Below are 15,966 nucleotides of genomic sequence, written 5' to 3'. Positions count from 1 at the left end.
TGTCATTCTCTGCACCATCAGCAGCACCTCCCAGTTTGGTTCTTTGGTGTTTGCTGAGTGGAGTGGGGGAGAAAGCTTAGGGAACTGTGAGAAGGGATTAAAAAAAAAAGGTACTAAAATCTCACCCACTGCATCTGCAATGCCTTGTAAGGCAGTTACAATCACATCAGCAGAGATGCTGGTCAGTTGCTCACTTCTCTCTGTAGACAAGGGTGGAAGAAGGGAAGGGGACAGTGGAATGGTTTGTTAGCTTGTTCAGTTGCGGGGGAGCAAATGGAAGATTTTACTGTCAGGGAGACATGCTGCTGCCTGTTCCCATGCACAGTGGTGCACACCGAGCTTAGTAACTAAGGCAGCCACTGACATGTTGTCATCCTTTCCTGTGCATCAGGCCTCATGCTGCCTATTACCTCATAAATGAAGAAACAATAATTCAGAGAGCTGGTTTCACTTGTCCCTCTTCCACCCTTCTCTGGTCCCTTTATACAGGAGTAACTGGGGAAAGTGGGGTTTCATTTTGGGACTATCTCCCTCCCAGACCTAAAGTTCTAAGGAATTAGAAACTAAGGAGTTCTGTATAATAAAGTGAAGAGAGCTTGAGAGGGCTGGCACTGTTTGCAAGATCTTGGAGGTGGAGAATCAGGTCATTGGAGGCATTCTTTGGGGGGAATGAGCAGAAGTATGACACCTTCACAGTCTCCCATCCTCACAAACGTGAGCACAGCTGCTACAGACACTTATCTTTCTAAAGTGTTGTTTGTTTCAAGGAATCCTAGAAAAGTAGCAGATTTTCATATTTGGAGTGTTGTGGCCTTGACCAAAGAGTAGAGCACAACCACAAGGAGAGGTCATTTGTGGGCATTTGAATTTCAAGCCCATTGCCAGCAACAGAAGATATCTCCAGAAATTAACAGAAACTTTCAATGGTGGGGGTTGGGACTGGACTTCTCACAGAACACAAGATGGAAATGGAGAACTGAGGTTTCCTTTTTAACCTAAGCTTGTGGTAGACTCAAATGATACCTGGGTATGAAGACAGGAAATGGTTGAGAAGGGAAGGACCTTTCAAAAACCAGCCAGACAATTCACCTTGCTGCTAGGGTGCCTGCTGGTGGCTGCCAAGGGCTGGGGAGGAAATATTAGCTATCAAATGAGACAAACATCCAATACTGTTTACAGAATCTGCCCCGCCCCCACCAATTTAGTCTACAGAGGCCTCTCTTTTGTCAGACCCTCACACTGCACAAGGACATATCATTTATTCAGAGATTTATTCAGGCATTCAACAAACATTGAGTGCCAGACAATGTCAAGAAGGCAAAGATAAAGTAGATGCAATATGGGCCTTTAATGGGCTGGCCATGTAGCAGAGGAAATGGTTGCAGGTACCCATAATTCAAAAGCAATCTGGGTTAAGTGATACACTAAACATGAAGGGATATAAGATAGATAAAAAGGAGCAATTTCTGAGTAGAACAACCAAGGGCAACTTCCTGGAAAAAGAATTATGTGACCTAAGCCTTGAAGAAGAGGTAATGGGTGGGTCAGGACATCTGGACAGTCACTGACATCACATCTCTCGGCACACAAAGGCAGGTGCCAGAGGACAAAGCATAGAGAGTGGGTCTCCATGGTGGTCATGAGCATGGTGCCTTCTCCCTGGAGTGGTCACCCATCCCTAAGCAGTGTGCAGCTGGAGGAGCTCCTAAAGAGGAAAGGGACACAGCAGAGCCCCTGAAATGGCAATCTTCAAACAAAGGGCTTTCTGAGGTTCTGGAAATCAGAACCAGCTTGTCTGGTAGTGATGCTACAACAGTGGCTCCAATTCTTGTAATTTTATAGAAGTTCCATATCTCTGACTTTTCTGTTCTAGTGGGTGACTGACATGGGGACAAGGCAGGGCCTTGGGGTACCTTGGGGCATTGAACTCCCTAAGACACCAAGAGTGTCCCTTGGTGTACCAGGAAATCTTGTCTGTAGCCTCCTTTCCCATCTCTGCCCTCTACAGAGGAGGTCTAAGTACCTGGTGTGATACAAGAAACATGGTGGGGGTTAGCCAGCTTCAGGGAGGAATGGAATGAGGGAAGGTCAGAGTAAGGGGAAAGGGTGTGAGATAGGGTACACATATCAGGCAGGAGTGGAGTGTGGGGGAGGATGACAAAGAGAAAAGAAAGCCCAGAAGAAGTGGGGATCTGGGAGAGAGTAGTGGAAGTCAGGGAAAAGGAAGGAGTGAAGAGGAGGAGAAATGGGGCCAGTGGTCTTGGGGATGAGTAGTCCTGAGGGGAGAGCAGGGTATGGAGGGGAGCAAGCCCCTCCCTGGGAAGATGGCCTTAATTAGATCAGCCCACATTGGGGAGACACAGGCTGTCTCCTGGCACAGGCTCTTGCCAGTGGCACATCCAGCCAGATCAGCACATCTAGAGAGTGCATTGGCAGAAGGAGGAGGAGGGAATATTGGCTGAAAGGTCAGAGCTCACAGAAGTAGCAGCTGCTGGTGAGACTGCAGAGACTGAGCTCTGAGTCCAGGAGTACAGAAAGGTCCCCTGGTGCGCTTAGAGACCCTATGATTGAAGGGGAGTAGTGGTCCACTCCTCACATCACTGGTTATAATTTGATGCAACTTGACTTTAGAAAACTATGGTTTCAGGGAACCTTGAGATTTGTAGTCATTCAAGCATTTATAAAATGTTCCTTCTCTAAATTAATTGATACATCGAGAGCCTATAAGGAAAACTGAGTCACACCCATGTTAGCAGAATTTTCAATAGCCCTGGGCACCTTGAGAACATCTGGCTCTTGTTAGTGTGCAGATTCAATTCTGAAATGGGGACAGCAGTCAGTTACTGGAAGGCTGGGGTGAAGGCATTATTTCTTGGTGCCTGGCACCCTATACCATGACCTCTCTGCTCCTCACTTCTCAGTCCAACTCTAAATCTTCATGTAGAGAAATTATGATCCCATGTAAGGCAATTGTCTGGAGGCTTCTGGGCTACTTGGCCAGGTTTGGGGAGGTGGAGACTCTTCTATCTCCAGTCACAATGGTTGATGAAAGGTGTGTGTGGACCCTGACTCAGGACGCCTGCTGAGACCCTCTGAGCATCTGCTCTACCAGGTTCATCCAAGTCCTGAGAGCTCTCCCTAGATGGGAAACACCCCTGACATCTCTTTTGTTCCTGTAGACACCATGGCCCTTGAGCTGTGGGATTTGATGGCAAGAGCTCAGGCAGTGAAGTGGAAAACTCAAGTGTATCCTCACCTCACTTTCTCCATTGCACTAGAGCTAGAGCTCTCTGAGGTATATAATATGAAAGTGAGCTGCTTCAGTTAATTATAGTTGGTTTGAATTATGGCAGTTTATCAAAATCATTAGATAAGATGCCTTGAATTATACTTCACTGTGTCTCATAAGCCTTTTGAAGAATTTAGGATTAGCATGAAGAAATAGTCAAGTAAGAATTGTAATAGAAACAAAGGGTCTTTCTTAAAAACAATCTCACAAACAAAACAAAATCATTTGTTTGTGATCATTCATTTCCTGGGCTTCTTTTTAGGAATCTTAAAGCTCTTTGATAATCTAATGAAATCACAGGCAGTCTCTCTCTCTCTTCTCTCTCTCTCTCTCTCCCTTCACTTTAATCAACACTGATGTTCACACCACACACATTCTCACTTGCTTCAAATTGCCTTCAAAAAATGGTAGCAATATCGGTGGATATAGTTCCATAAATTTATAAGTATTGTTTAGAATTTGTGTAATTTTCTTTTCTCATTGAAAAAAATGACAAAGGGTTGTGATTTATTCCAGGTTATAAAATGTCTATTTGCTTTTTGCAAAGGTCAGAGGACTAGCTACTGAGTAAGACTCCAAGTGTAGCCCAGACTCTATGGTTTGGAACCAGGATGCTGCTGTCACCTGGGATGAAACAAAAAGAGGCAGGGGTGGTAGGCAGTCCACTTGGAGACATGAGAGTAGGATTGCTAAACTCTCCTGCTTTTAGAAGCTCTGCCTCCTGGCAGAGGACCAGAAGCAAGAATGCTTGAATATGAGTCCCCAACTAGTTAAGCACTTATACATAAATTACTGTCTTTTCCATATCTCCTAAGAATATACAAGTGGCAGCCACAACAACAACAAAATAACAACCCAAAACCTCTGTTTATCTTTAGGTATACAATCCAAGCAACTCAGATTAATTGTAGTAAGAAATATAAACAACAGAGTTTCTTCCTGCTTGTAGAAATATCTTGGTATTTATCTCATTAAAATGACAAGAATACATATTTGGAAGTGGAAATATTGCTCATTATTCTGCAGTTAAGTAATTGACTAGATTCCACAGCACAGGAAATGAAGAAAAAATTTACTATCCCTGGAAAAGAAATGCAATCTTTAAACCAAATTTAAATATTTAACTGCAGCTGTGAAAACCATAGGACACCTGCACTTGCATCTGGTTCAGCAAGTTTATGATACTAAACCTTGCAGGTAGGTTGTTCCCAGGTCAGAGAAGATGGAAAATTGTTCCAAGAAGCTTACATAAGCCCTAGGTGGTGGTGACTTCCATTGCAGGCATTTCTGCAACTAACGTTAGGCTGAGAAAATCTTGGCATTTCTATTAACACAATGTGCTCAGAAAATTCCAATCTATTCCACTTAATGGTCTAAAAATGGGTTTCCAATATTACAGACCATCTCTCTTCCCATAACACCCTTGGATGGTATCTAGCTTTCCCTTTATTGTAACAATATATGGGGGTATAATCTATATTCAGTGGATAATAATACTATATAGTGGCTTCATAATGAAGCATGATCCATCTCAACCTCTGTCTTTCTCTTGCCTTTTTGCTCCACTGAATATCTACCATGGGCCAAGAACCATGTTGGGGGCTGGGGACCCAAAGATAAGGAAGACATAATTGGTAACTCACAATCTAGTGGGGAAACATAAAATCAAACCAATAAATATTAGCAGAGTAAAAGAAGGAGTGTTAAAATCAAACATGTAGCTTTTACAAGTCTCAAAGCAGCTTCCTACTGGTCTAGCCACCTGTTGGGCTCCATCAATGACACTGCAATGTGAAGATCTCAAAGCCAAGATTCCCTCTGACCTTTCCCTGCCATCCTGTCTCTCATCCCACGTTTTTCTCAGAGACAAGCTGTAGAAATTAGAATTCCTTTTCCCCAGAGTGAACCAAAGAAACCAAAATCCCTTTTACCCTAAAGCCAGCCATAAAACATTAAAATATTGCTCTAACTTTTCCCCGCCTTTCTATGTAAGCCTGTCCAAATGAAATTCTCTGACCTACCAAGTTTGTGGGCTCTAAGACCCTCATTCCTGAAAGGATCTTACCCTATACCCTGAAGGAAGATATGGTGCAGAGAGGCCAAGAATAATGTAAACAGATGGTCTTGCTGGGGTCCCCCTCCATCTGTTACTATTAGATCAATCCCTTTTGGTCCATTCATATTTCTATGAGGCCATCTATGGTTTATTGAGCCAAAGCATAAAAAAGTGTGATTCAACCTGAGTCTTCGGGTCTTCAGTCCAAGGCTCCTATCTGTAAACCTATGATCCAATCTGTTACGCTCTTCTCTTATTAACCTGAGTCTTCGGGTCTTCAGTCCAAGGCTCCTATCTGTAAACCTATGATCCAATCTGTTACGCTCTTCTCTTATTAACCTGAGTCTTCGGGTCTTCAGTCCAAGGCTCCTATCTGTAAACCTATGATCCAATCTGTTATGCTCTTCTCTTATTAACCTTTCTTGCTGTAGGAGTATCACCCATAACCCAGGGAATCGCCTCTTTTTCTGCCCACACAAACTTTACTTCTGGACCTGAGTCCAGGTGCTGCTATTTTCAAAGACTGACACACATTCCCTAGGGCACAGCATGGGGAGGGCTCCTGATGAGTCAATGTGTGCAGAACAATACGAAGGTATAGTTAATGGACATCTCACTGAGACAAGAGCTGTCAAAGGAGAAGGAGGCTAGGTGTGACAATGGGGCAAGGTCATTGAGGTTTTCTAATCTTCCTATAGCCTTCCACCTGCCCAAAAGGTCACAGTCTATGTGTTTTATTTATCCACCTAAATGCTAGGTATATTCAGAAAAATGAACTAATATTCAGAAATGAACCACTGGTGAAAATAGACATGTCTGCCAGTCTGTCCCCTATAGCCATCTGAAAAACTCACATAGGACAGGAATTATTTAAAAAATGTTTTTTGGAAGTAAAAGAAGTTCGAAATGAAAAATGATTGCTCTGACCTACATTTGAAGGGCAAGTTAATTGTAGTGCATCAGAAGAATTTGGGAGAATTCAACGTGACCTGACAAGCACCGGGAAAATGTAAGAAAGATGCCCCTGGCTAAATACACACTCAGAACAGGATCTGGTCTACCAGCTTTGCAGGGTGTGGAGTCAGATTAGTGAAGTTGGCATCCTTGCTGGGTTGGCATCCTTGCCATGGGCCTTCCTTGGAAAGCTACCTCAAGACTCAAAGCCTCAGCAACCTCTTGGTAAAAAATGAGATGAAAGATGCTCATTTTACGAAAGTGCACTAGCCATTAATTGAGCTGACACTGCTTCACAACCTGCTAGGCTCATACTAGACACTGGGAAAATTCTAGCTTCACTTCCCTCAACCTAGATATGTTGACAGCAATGAGGCCACTAACCAGAAGATCTTTGTCCTTGTCCTCTGGTGTAGAAGAATACAAGCAGAACACCATGAGGGTGTAGTAAGGGAGGTGCTGGCGTTTATTAAAGATTAAGGAGTTACAAAAGGCCACAATAGGTCAGGTGGAAGCTGGAAGTAGAGAGAGCTTTTTTTCTCTTTTCCTGGTGCCTTTAAAACTCAGGATAACACAATAGCCTCAAAAAAAATCAAATACCTAGGTGTAAACCTAACAAAAGATGTGAAAGACCTCTACAAGGAAAACTATACACTTCTGAAGAAAGAGATTGAGGAACACTATAGAAAGTGGAGAGATCTCCCATGCTCATGGATTGGTAGAATCAACATAGTAAAAATGTCTATACTCCCAAAAGTAATCTACATGTTTAATGCAATTCCCATCAAAATTCCAATGACATTCATCAAAGAGATTGAAAAATCTACTGTTAAATCTATATGGAAACACAAGAGGCCACGAATAGCCAAGGCAATACTCAGTCAAAAGAACAATGCAGGAGGTATCACAATACCTGACTTCAAACTATATTACAAAGCAATAATAATAAAAACAGCATGGTACTGGCACAAAAACAGACATGAAGACCAGTGGAACAGAATAGAGGATCCAGATATAAAGCCACACAACTATAAGCAACTTATCTTTGACAAAGGAGCTAAAAATATACGATGGAGAAATAGCAGCCTCTTCAACAAAAACTGCTGGGAAAACTGGTTAGCAGTCTGCAAAAAACTGAAACTAGATCCATGTATATCACCCTATACCAAGATTAACTCAAAATGGATCAAGGATCTTAATATCAGACCCCAAACTCTTAAGTTGATACAAGAAAGAGTAGGAAATACTCTGGAGTTAGTAGGTATAGGTAAGAACTTTCTCAATGAAACCCCAGCAGCACAGCAACTAAGAGATAGCATAGATAAATGGGACCTCATAAAACTAAAAAGCTTCTGTTCATCAAAAGAAATGGTCTCTAAACTGAAGAGAACACCCACAGAGTGGGAGAAAATATTTGCCAACTATACATCAGACAAAGGACTGATAACCAGAATATACAGGGAACTTAAAAAACTAAATTCTCCCAAAACTAATGAACCAATAAAGAAATGGGCAGGTGAACTAAACAGAACTTTCTCAAAAGAAGAAATTCAAATGGCCAGAAAACACATGAAAAAATGCTCACCATCTCTAGCAATAAAGGAAATGCAAATTAAAACCACACTAAGATTCCACCTCACCCCTGTTAGAATAGCCATCATCAGCAACACCACCAACAACAGGTGTTGGCGAGGATGTGGGGAAAAAGGAACCCTCTTACACTGTTGGTGGGAATGTAGACTAGTACAACCACTCTGGAAAAAAATTTGGAGGCTACTTAAAAAGCTGGACATCGATCTACCATTTGATCCAGCAATACCACTCTTGGGGATATACCCAAAAGACTGTTACTCCAGAGGCACCTGCACATCCATGTTTATTGCGGCACTATTCACAATAGCCAAGTTATGGAAACAGCCAAGATGCCCCAGCACTGACGAATGGATTAAGAAAATGTGGTATCTATACACAATGGAATTTTATGCAGCCATGAAGAAGAACGAAATGTTATCATTCGCTGGTAAATGGATGGAATTGGAGAACAGCATTCTGAGTGAGGTTAGCCTGGCTCAAAAAACCAAAAATCGTATGTTCTCCCTCATATGTGGACATTAGATCAAGGGCAAACACAACAAGGGGATTGGACTATGAGCACATGATAAAAGCGAGAGCACACAAGGGAGGGGTGAGGATAGGTAAGACACCTAAAAAACTAGCTAGCATTTGTTGCCCTTAATGCAGAGAAACTAAAGCAGATACCTTAAAGCAACTGAGGCCAATAGGAAAAGGAGACCAGGAACTAGAGAAAAGGTTAGATTAAAAAGAATTAACCTAGAAGGTAACACCCACGCACAGGAAATCAATGTGAGTCAATGCCCTGTATAGCTATCCTTATCTCAACCAGCAAAACCCCTTGTTCCTTCCTATTATTGCTTATACTCTCTCTACAACAAAATTAGAGATAAGGGCAAAATAGTTTCTGCTGGGTATTGAGGGGGGGAGCGGGAGGGGGTGGAGTGGGTGGTAAGGGAGGGGGTGGGGGCAGGGGAGAGAAATAAACCAAGCCTTGTATGCACATATGAATAATAAAAGAAAAATGAAAAAAAAAAACTCAGGATAACCTATGGGAAGGGGAGAACTGGTGATTCTAACCAATTATCAATGAGTGGGCAGGGGAATGGGTGGTCCCTGGGCCAGATAGAAGCGGTTTGAGTTGTCCCCAAGCCTACATATGTTTGCAATTGAAAAGAAGACTCAAAGAGAATATTCAAGCTGAAATACAATATTAAGTCATGCATGTCCTAAAAGTCCTGAACTTTCCCTAACTAGAAACTAGAACAGGATAGTCACTCCTGAAAGAAGTCCTGTCAGCCCTTCCCTCCTCACCACCATCCCCCTCCCCCCTCCGCCAGCACTATGGCTCCAAGCCACATACACCAAACTACCAGGAAAATGTGCTTTATTTTCCAAAACAGTGGTAAATCCCACATTTCTGAATTCATGTCATGTGAAGCAGGTTTCATCTCTTGCTCTCCAACCCCTACTTATATCTTCTACTCAATATCCAGATACAACACAGATACATACTTGTTTCCTCAAATCTACCAGGTCACCAGAATTTTCATAAGCTTTTCTCTACTATAAATTAATTTGGAATTGCAAATTAATATTAAACACAAATTTGCAAAATAGCTACAGCACTAATAAAGCCATCCTGACTGAGCCTGGTGACTATGCTGTCTCTAACATATGCCACCTTTCCAGTGCTTCAGGGATTACCTCCCTCCATCTGCCTGTTGTGCCTTCAGAAAACCCTATTTGATAGTCAAGGGACCACTCCATATATGGAACATTTCTACAACATGTCCCCTTCACGGCCTCTATAAGTTGCCCTACTACATTTTTTTTTTAGAGAAGGTTATTTATTTTCTAAGTCAGGTACCAAGGAGCTAGGAAAGAGAAGCACCATCCCACCTTTCCCATTCCTGAGCAGACTCTTCCAGAGTTATGGTAGTCAGCTTTTTGTTATTATGACAAAATACCTAAGATAATCAACTTTTAAGATGAAATGTTGTTTTGGCTTATAGTTCTAGATGTTTTAGTTCATGTCTGGTTAGCCCTTTGCTCTACATCATGGTAGAGGAAGCTGCTCACCTCATAGTGTCCAGGAATAAAAAGAAAAAGAAGCTACCTAATATCCTCTTCAAAGGCATGTCCCAATAACCTAACTTCCTCCCACTAGACCCCACCTCTTAAAGGTTCCACCACCTCCCAATTGTACCATAGATTGGTGACTAAGCCTTTAACACACAGGCCTTAAGAGAACACTTGTCCAGACCATAGTAAAGCCTTTGTTCTTTTATCAGTGTCTCTGGTCTATTCTACTTTCCTGGCATTCCAATGAACAGGTCCAGCTGCTTCCTCAGTCTTTCTATCCCAAGTCCCCACATATACCCCAAGCTTGGTCCTTCCAAAATTAACTCATCACCCTACCCCATTCTGTTCCCATTATGTATCCCAATGAAAATAGAAGCAGTGTTCTGCCTACTTACTTCTTTGTCATCCTGACCTGCAGAATTCATTAGCTACTATGTTACATGGATAAAATTTTCTTAAAAGTCTTCTACATCTAGAATCAGACCCCTAGGTCAGCAGCAGCAGCAGGGTTAGTGTTTCCACTCATGTTGTCAAGGCAACACATTAGAGGATGAACTTGAAAACTCCCAGATTGCATCTGGAGAATGCTTAGCTGTGGTGTCTAAAGCATGCTGAATCTAACTTTATACCTCAGACATATTCCAGGTAAAATATAAGAATATACAGTAAGACCATGTGTCTCACACTCTGTGGGAACAGATACATGTTCCAACTCCACACAACTGCTGTATGAAAGAACTTCAGGGAATGTGCTAATAATATAGAGAGTGCATATTGTCCTTTATTTTAAGTAAGTGTTTATCTAAACACTTACTAAACATATATTTGTGTGTGTATACCTGCAACATGTGTGTGTTTAATCAGACACACACTTTTATTTTCCATCAACTCTTTTATTAATAGGCTTCCAAGGGAAATGCAATGACCTCCAAATTATACATACAAACATGATTTGAACTGCTGTGGAAAATAGCCATAATGCTAGACAGGGTGCCCCAATCTCTCTAAAGATACTTGAATAACTAGGAAACTATTGCAGCCAGAGGCTGGTGAGTGACTTCGCCACATTCTGATTATTTGGCATTTACCACACCACATAATCCGTGCCCCTGCTCATCTTTGATGAACCACAGTACCTGCAGATGACAACGAGGTTAAGAATTCTGCATTATTAAGTGGTGAAGGTCACCTCTTAAATTAGGTGGCTTATGGTATTTGCACTGTTAGATTTAATGAACTGAGTGGCACTTAAAATTAGTTATCTTTAAATCCCTACAAGAGAGCAGAAAGGCAAAAGCAAAACACACAAATGCTTGTGTAGAAAGAAAAGCCCTTGCTTATCATAAAATAAAGAATGAATACTTCCACTTTAAACCAACACCCCCTGCTATACACTTAGAACTATGAGAATTCAATTGTCCTTGATTTTATATATGTGCTTCTATTATCTGGCTTTTTCAATGGGTTTCCACACTTCAAACCAATTCATGTGGATTAGTGATGCCACACAACTTAAAGGGCTTTCAGTATCTAAGAAGCTGTACTATTTTTAGACAGTGAACCCATTCACATCTGAGATCATGTCTATTTCTGGTTACTCTCCAGAGCTTGGTAGGGAACTACTGTTAGGCAAGTCACACTATTAACCATTGATAAACTTCATATAACTGAAAATATCAGTTTGATAGTTGTTTTTATGAATTATTATTAATTTCAGCAGAAAAAGTTGGATGGGTGTCTCTGCATGGAATTGCAAAGTAGTCTTAGTCTCTGGAAGGTTGTAACAATCCTGGGTAGCCAGAAAGAAACTACGATATAGGTTTTCATACACTCACTCAAGCACAATACCAAAGGAAGGAGAAACAAAAGACTGAACCTTTGACTAGAGAATAATGGCATTTCATTTCTGCTTTTTCAATATACCCTGTGCTTTCATTTTGCACCCAGTCCCACAAATTATGTACCCAGCCTTGCCAGTGTGCAGTAAAGTGTCCTTTCTCTCACCCAGGAGATCTACATCTTCTTCCAACATCGACAAACCCATGGTAAGCTAGCTTCTTAGCTCACAAGGAGGGCAAAATCTGACTCTCCACCACTTTTTATTTCTTCTTTGCAGTACTAGAGTTTGAATTCAAGACCTACACCTTGAGCCACTCCACCAGCTCTTTGTGTGTGTGTGTGTGTGTGTGTGTGTGTGTGTGTGTTTTGGGGGGATAGTGTCTTATGAACTATTTGCCCAAGCTGAACCACAATCCTCCTGATTTCTGCCTCCTGAGTAGCTAGGATTACAGGTGTGAGCCACCAGTGCATCTGACAACTCTCCACCATTCTTGATGCACCTGCCCCTTCTTCTCCATATACCTGACAGGCCCATCTTCTTTGCTCCCCACCCCCAATTCTTCCTTTTCCTTTTAATGCTACAGGGCTCCAGTGCTCCTCACTCTATACCACCATCTAACCATTCATTCAAGCAAACCTTGATCTCTTTTCTGCATGCCCCCACTTCCCCAGGATTGCTTCTAGTCTCATGATATGAAGTCCACCTGTATTTTAGAATTCCCAATTGGATCTCCACCCAAATACTTAAATCAAATTCCAGAATCAACTCAACAGAGCTACTTGAAGTCTTCTCAGTTCACTAGACAGTATTCCATCCTTGTAGTTATCCAAGGCAAAATCCCCAGAGTCATTTATCATTTGTCTCTTCTCTCACTTTCTACAGCAATCCATCTGAAATTCTGTTCACTGTACGTTAAAAGTAGATCCTGGACTTACTACTTATCATTTTTATTCATAGTGATGAAACCTGCCTTCCCCTCCTCCCTACTCTACTGGCCTTGGAAACAGTTCCTTGCAACCTTCTTCATCCATAGTCCTGTTCTCAATGGAGCAATTACTGATAACATGAGTCTTATCATTTGCTTATCTTGTCAAAACCTTACAGTGGTTCCATTTTTCATGGAAAGTACCAAATACCCTCCTCCCTCAGGCCGTTCATATTAGCTGCTCCTTCTGGTTGATTTCCTTACCTAAGTCAGGTTTTGCTCCAATTCCTGTTTGCCTTTCCTAATGGCATCAACATTTGCCCTCCACACATTCCCATCCTTTCAGCCTCGGTCATATTTTACATGATATATTTGTCTATTTCACTTATTTATTTTGTTTCTTCCCTTTCTCCCCCATTACAATACCAGCAGCAAATGTGCATTTCTGTCTCTGGGGTTCACAGTTGTATCCTCAACACATCAGACAGCACCTAGCACAGAGAAGGAGTTGAACAAACAAGTGAGTAGAAATCCTGTGTAACCTAGATAGCTGGTGTAGCCCTTCAGAAAAAGTATCTGTGTGTTTTCACTAAGTATTGCAGGTTTGGTTGGCAACATTTTCACTTCCACTGAAAATGTCTCTGCAGAATGGAAGGAAAGCAGGTTACCACAGGCATGCAATATAAATTCTTAAGATGAAGTTAAGAAAGCGTTCACCTGCAGCCTCTAGGAGACACAGGCATTTCCTTGCTATCACCCTTTGACAGTTGGGGATTTTCATTCTATGACACCCTTTGAGGCACCAACTTTAAAGAGACTCAGCCTTCTGCCTGTGGAACTCTCTCATTTTCCTGTTTGTGCCTGGTCATGAACAGTCACAGGGCAAATGACCCCAGGCCTTTCAACTTCCAAGTGAACCTAGTAACATTTTCATTCTGAGGTTTCTGTTGGAATCTGTGTCCTTGTTTGTGTGTGTGTGTGTGTGCGCACGTGCGCACGTGTGTGTAGCTCTTGAGTCTTTCTCTCATTTTCCTATGAATTCACTGCTACATGTAAATAATGCTACAGTTTATTCACCATTTCTAGTTACTTTCTATGGAGAGTTCTGTTTCTAGACACCGATGTTCCCATTCCTTACCAACCCACCTAGGCACTGCATCTATCTCCAGCCTGGTCACCCAATGACCTCCAAAGGACACTCTTTGTCCCCATCTGGATTAATTTCTGGACAGGGACAGTAGGTTCTCCTTAATTCTGTGTTCAGGTCTGATACACCCACTTGTCATGTGTTTGTACTCCTCTGGCTATTCAACGTGGGACTCCTGGTCTGACTGGCATCGCCCATCTAGGTCTAAATGTTAGATTGCCTAAAGCTTTATCTCTGCTGCTTTCCTCCTCCTTCCTCTCTTCCAAGATGATTTCATTCATTTCTAAAATGTTTTTTAAAAAATCCATAGCTGAGGACTTACATTTCTATGGGAATAACAGAGAGTTCTTTGAGTGCCGATTCATTGCCCAATTGCTCCCCTGACAGCTCTATTTTGGATTGGGTTTCTTATCTTTACTCATTCTCTTTCCTTAGTCCCTATCTCAGTTGCAGGACCCATCCCAGCTTTATGGGATCAGAATCAGGAGGTAAAGTCCAGGGTTGTTTTATTTTTAAAGCCTGTTTGTGACACTTTTTGCATGTCATCAGTCTATACCATCCATACATATTCTGATACTATTTTGATTGAAACCTTTCAACTTCATCCGAATCTATAAACTCTATTTCCTAAAATCAACAATGTGTATTGAGAAAATATGCACATATATACTGAAACACAGCCATAAGAACAGTTCCTACTATGCTCTGCCATGGTCTGAGGAGAGTATGTTCTGGGTGAGGTCCAAGAACACGGTCTTTCCACTCACTTCCAGGACTCTAGAGGAAGCCAAATGATCTTGCTGAAAAGTCCTTCAAGTGGGTCTCAACAAAAACCATTAACTGCATGTCAACATTGGGCATGACAAGAAGAAGACACAAGTCATGGCTCTCCCATTACAACTTTTCAGCTCACAGCAGCCCAGGTGTCTGAGGATAACTTCAGAACAGGGACCTGGCTCATTTCAGGGCTTGAGGCTATAAATAACCATGGCCACCAACCCAACATGTGGTGTTAACTTCAGACAGACTAGCTGTTCTAGTAAAATTAAGAATAGAAATGATTGTTTCAGAATCCTACTTATTCAGTACATGTTAGCTTGTGTATTTATATCATGTCACAGGGATATTTTTGCACCAGACAGTATATTGATAACAGTGGTGTATTCATACAGAAACCATTAATCTCATGGCATTCAGACACTCTTATAATTCAGCTTCTTTATGTTGATGAGTGATGGTTATGCTTATTTTAATTCCTCTAATATCTGCTCCTGGTAAATGTAAACAGATGTTTCTAATTATTTCCTTTCAGTGCTGATGTATACATATCACTCATGCAGATGGAAGATCTAGGTTACAAGAAGAGAAAGTGGAATATCTATGGTGCTAACCAGAGTTGTGAAAGGATAATTTGGGTTGTAGAAATGCCTATATTGTGGTTTGGAAGTAGGTAAATAAATAAGAAGTATTGATTTACTCAAATGGAGGAACACTGTTTTAATGAAGCAAGGGCACTTCAGCTAGGGGCTGTGAGTGTTTAAACTTAAACATAAGGTCTGATGCTGTTCATATTCAAATGAGTTCCAAGGAGTTCTGATGCAGAGCTGTGGGCCAGCCAAGCCATCAACTTGAGGCCATTGAAAGCACACTTTTATGTAGCATCCAGATGGTGATTTAAAGTAGCAAAAGGTCTCTATTCACCAAGGCACTGGTTAGAGCATCAGCTATCAAGTTAATTGTACATTTTCCTGATTTTGTGAGTAATGCTGGATATTAAAATACAGGTTTTCCATATGTGAGTTGCCTCCATTGAATAGCAACTAGTCTATTTTTAGTGTGAGAACAATAATTCAAAATGTCCTTTGTGTTTCTCTTCCCTTTGCAGTAGCACAGGGACCACACAGCTAGAATTCAGACACTGTGTAAATGATTGCACAGCTCATAGGTACATTTTCTTCCTTCCTATGAGTTTGAATTTGTGTATGCCAGATTCAGTTGTAACATAACCAAAGATGTCAATTAATTAGGCTGCTGTGTTAATCAGAATTAGAGTTTATAATTTATAATTGACAATATAATTAACACTAGTAATTAAATC

General features: G+C 41.5%; 1 protein-coding gene across 2 annotated transcripts in view; it reads right to left on the bottom strand.

The window, feature by feature from the left end:
* The window catches only part of Gabrb3 (gamma-aminobutyric acid type A receptor subunit beta3), a 229,922-nt gene that overhangs the window by 69,599 nt on the left and 144,357 nt on the right, over positions 1-15,966 (bottom strand). The window lies entirely within an intron of this gene.

This window comes from Castor canadensis, chromosome 19, assembly GCF_047511655.1.
Source record: "Castor canadensis chromosome 19, mCasCan1.hap1v2, whole genome shotgun sequence".
NCBI lineage: Eukaryota > Metazoa > Chordata > Mammalia > Rodentia > Castoridae > Castor > Castor canadensis.
Note: the sequence above shows the minus strand (reverse complement) of the source record. Positions and strands in the feature narration are given on the sequence as shown.